Below are 4,805 nucleotides of genomic sequence, written 5' to 3' on the forward strand. Positions count from 1 at the left end.
AGTTTGGGTGATCTGGACACATAGACCCACATTTTTGACAGCATAGCCCCTAAGCAATGATTCTCTTAGCAGAGAAAATCCATGAAGCCTACTGCACTCCACGCAGATCAGATCCTTTCCTCGGCTGCCAGGCACACACCGCCCACCCACCTAAAATGTGAGTCTTTCCAGATGTCTTCTGACACCCCTGCTATGGGAAGCTCTGAGGCACCATAAAGATGTTCACCGGCAGATCTCTTCCCTGTCGCTTCTCCAGGAGCTTGACATCCTCCTGTTAGGTTCCTGGTGCTTCCTGAAAAATCTTCCCCTGTAACTGGCCTATGGTGTTACGCTACAGGGGAAAGATCCAAATTCATCACAAATGGGTAAGATCATGCAGCTCAGCTTAGTTCACTAATGAGAGGCACTGGGCCACATGGAGGCTCTGAGGGAGGGATGCAAATAGATCTGCATGTGCGCATGTGTGTGTGTCAAGGGTGACATAAAGCGCAGAAGAAGCACGCTTCACAGCTTCACCAAGCACCTGTCCCTCCTCCTGCCTACACCTGCTTCCACAGTGGCAAGTTGGGGCTGGGGATTTAGCTCAGCGGCAAAAGCGCCTGCCTGGCATGCGCAAGGTCGTGAGTTCGGTTCCCGGTACCGGAGAAAAACCAAAAAAAAAACAAAAACAAAAAACAAACACAGTGGCAAGTAGTTTGGCTTTCAGAAGATGCAGAGGGCATGATGGTTTCCATTCATCTCTGATGATGGCAATGAGCAAGTCAAGTTACCAGGAACAAAAGATTAGGGATCCTGTAGAGGAGGCTCCCTCTTTAGGTGAAATCACTGGGCTTATTCCTTTAGGAGATCATCCTACTTCTGTGCCATGATGTGGAGGAACCTGACTCTATTTCCATACAATGATGTGTGCACAGCCGGCTACGACTTTTCCTTATCGCTTCAGTTGGCTTTAAGCAATGCAAATAAGCCTAGCCCAGGTGCTGATGCGTAGTCTTTGAAGCAAAGACAACAGGTCAGTGTCCCACCCGCACCCCGCCTTAGCTCCCAAATAAAATGTGTGAGTCAAGGTGAGGCCAGATGGAGAGCCGAGCTCCCTACTGTTGTCTGGGATTGAGCCTCAAGGTAAGAGGATATGACTTCCCAGGGCTTCAAAGATTACACATCAGAGCTGAGGCACCAACCCCAAAGCATCACATGCTACCTCAATTTTGTTATGCAGATTATTCTTTCTAAATATCTTTCTCTCTGCATATTGCAGAGGTGACTTTAGGCCTTATTCCTAGCCCAGCTCACTGTGTCCTACTTCCCAGCATTCTCACAGTCACTCATCCTCAAACCACTCCCTTCTGCATGAATTAATAAAACTTGAGTTCAGGCATGGATCAAGGCCTTTGTTCCAGGTAGCCATTATTTTAGCTGGACTTAGGACTACGTGGCTCCCCATAACTACAAATATGCCTTAGTGTCTTTATTCTCATCATGGGTTGCACTGGAAGTGGTAGATTGGAATGAACTTGGTGGAATTCCAATGACTTTTCCATGGAATTACAAATATAAACCTCCTGGGCCGCCATGAGGACTGGGAAGGGCTCTGTATTGTACCATAAGCCTCTTTCATGAAGGCTCTCTTCTAGCCTCATTCCTAGATGCCTTCCCTGTACCCCCCACTGCAGCTCTCCAAATATTCAATTTCCTGAATGCATCCCTTCCTCTGCTTTCTCCGTGGGATGCTCTCTCTTGTGCCACAAGCAGGCTGGCGCTTTGCTCTTTCCTCTCGCCCCAGCCTGCTTTTTTCAGGATTCCTCTGGCTCCCTTAGTCCGCTGTGCAGATTCCATTCACTACAGAACACACATTTCCCTTGTCGGACTCCTCCCCTGCTGGAACTGGCTTTAATCTATGCATTGTAGCACCCAAGAGGGTGACTGACACCCACACGTGTTCAGAGGCTGGAGGGTATTGATGTTGAGACAGATTTATAGCCCCATACTTCAGCTTTCCGCTTTGCAAAACAAGCACAGACATGCATGCATCTTTTTTGACGTATTAGTTTTATTCTTATGGGAAAATATGCTTCTGTGGACAAAGCAGGGCATGGAAAACAACCATATGTAGATTGTCACTTTATTTATTATAGGTAAAATAATAGTAACCTGATTAAAATGGGCACAAGGACTTGAACAGACGTTTCTCCAAAAACCACACTCAAATGGCCAAAAGGTATTTGAAAAGATGCTCAATATTATTAACCTTCCAGGAAATGCAAATCAGCACTACAGGGAGAGATTGCCTCACCCCTGTTGGGGTGGCTGTTATTGGAAACCAACAGTAACCCATGTCTCTGAGGGTGTAGAGAATGAATTTCTGTTCCCGTACAAAGCTGTGGGAAGGGCCAGGCATTCTGCGACAAGGCTTTAAGAAGGGAGTTGGGGGGTCTAGCCACTCTTTAAAAAAAACTTTCCACCAATTCTCCTGTCCCCCACTCCTGCTCATTTTAGAGCTGTCTCATGACACTGATTTCTGAGCGCTTTTGTGCTCCTGCAGTGTGAACTGACGCGTGACTCGCTTTCCCCACGGCCAGCTTGGCTGTCGCTTGTAGAGTCTGCTAGGTCAGTTCGCGCTCATCTATTGCCTTTTCATATTCTAGTTCTTCCTTGCGGTTTCCTCCTTCCAGTCTCTTTGTGCTTATGGATTTTTGGCTCTTAAAAATGTACTCCGTTGGGGCTGGGGATTTAGCTCAGTGGCACAGCGTCTGCCTAGCAAGCACAAAGTCATGAGTTTGATTCCTGGTACCAGAAGAAAAACAGAAAAAAAAAAAACAAAAAAAAATGTACTCCGTCATTTCAGTGGAGTTTGAGGGGAAAACTGATATAAACATATATGTTTAAGCTGCTATCATTAGCTAATAATGACTCTGCATATGATTAGAATATGAGATTTCTTGGTCTTTCTTAAAAAATTGATCTACAAGTTTTCCTTGTATGTGTGATGTTTTAGTTTACACTAGCCACAGCCCCACGTATATAATAACTACTTCCAAAAGAAACGCATGGGCTGACAAAGAGCCATCAGGAGGGCAACTTCGTCTCCAAATCCCATCTAAGCCAGTTCGCACCAAAGCCACACAGTGATGCCCAGCTCAGCTCACTCAGTTTCCACTGAGCTATGAATCCCGCAGAAATAAGCAGGACATGTGTAAGGGCTCCCAGCAGCAGCCAGGTGAAAAGAGAGGCCGGGAGTCATCCGTTTCCACCTCCTTCCTCTTCACGGCTCCGCTGTTGGCTAGGACTGAGCACTTCCTTGCCACGCTCTTGCTTCTTTCTCTAGCTCAGGGACTTCTCACCTCTACTTTCGCCAGCCTTCACTCTTGCTTCTTTTGAAAGATGCTGAACTCTTCCTTGTCCCCCATTCTGGAATCTTTTGACCATGAAGCTAGTACCTCAGAGCACAGAACAATGTTAAACAATGTTAAAAGCCCAGCCTTCCTGTGGAATCTGTACCGAGCTGGTAGGTGTGGGGTCCTTTTTTTTGGTTTGGTCCTGCATGTAGTAGTTCACTGTTGTAGAATCCAAGAACAAATGAAAAGCAATTTAAATGTACATTAGAGCCTCTTATAAAATGCCAAAGATGAGATTTTATTCATAATGCACAGAAAACTGTCTTAAATTTATTCCTTTCACGTAAGTGGGAAACTTAGCCATCAAAGAATTTTCACAGATCCTACTTAGTTAGGGTCTTTTGCCAAAGACAAGAGCTAGTGTAATTAGATACCACTCTTGCCTGGACAGTAGGCAGTAAAGAAAAGGGAAGTCTAGGGGCTGCTAAGGAGTGTCAGGCACAGAGGAAATTTCTACAGAGGAGATAAAGAGAAGTAAATTTGAGGGTGGGGTGATTATGTTTTAACAACATTTATAGTGAAAGGAGTAGTCAATAAGCACACCAAATAAAGTACAGCCCATGTTCACCAGGTGTTTTGTTTTGTTTTGTGGTACTGGGAATTGAACTCAGGACCCTGTGCTTGCCGGGCAGGCACTGTGCCGCTATAACCCCAGCCCCTCGCTGGGTTTTACAACACCCAGCACAGTGTGACTGTACGCTGCTGCCCCCATCCAGGCTTCCTGTGTTTTATCCCCAGCACACATTTTCAGTTCTGTGTATTGGGTGTATTTTATTGACCTCACTTCTGTGAGTCATACAGAGAATAGGAGGGTTCTACTAAAAATTGGCAATATAGGGATGTTTCCTGGAAAAATATTTTTCTCATAAAAATGCCATATTTACATAGATTTTTATAGTTTTCAGAACATTTCAGAATACCTTATTTCATCCTCATAATAATCATTTTATGTAAACAGAAAAAGGAACTCTTTATCAGGCATCATATGTATTGCTCAATTGATATATTTGTTTAGCACTTCACTGTACAAGGACTCGAGCTAGAACAACAGGCGTCACATAACTGGGAGAGCGCAAGCCAGGAACAGATGCCAGGTATCCTGGCTTCCAGCTGGCCCCATATCCACTGAAGGTCTTTGTCACCAGTGCTCAGAAATGATCTCCAAAATAAACTTGATCAGCAGCCAACTCTTCCATCAACTTAAGAGTTGACTAAGGATTTGTCATGTGATAATTTAGGCCTAAGAAAGAAAATGTTCCTTCTCCTTTCTCTTCCTCATTTCCCTTTTTTGTTGGAACTGTTTAGTGGAGCAGAGACAGTTGGGCATCCACTCTGGACAGGAGGAGGTGGCCCAGGGTGGCCTGTGGCCTGTCACCCCCGAGAACAGAATCCATGACTGAGAAAGCCTGG

Source organism: Chinchilla lanigera, unplaced genomic scaffold, assembly GCF_000276665.1.
Source record: "Chinchilla lanigera isolate Chin_1 unplaced genomic scaffold, ChiLan1.0 scaffold00111, whole genome shotgun sequence".
Classification (NCBI taxonomy): Eukaryota; Metazoa; Chordata; class Mammalia; order Rodentia; family Chinchillidae; genus Chinchilla; species Chinchilla lanigera.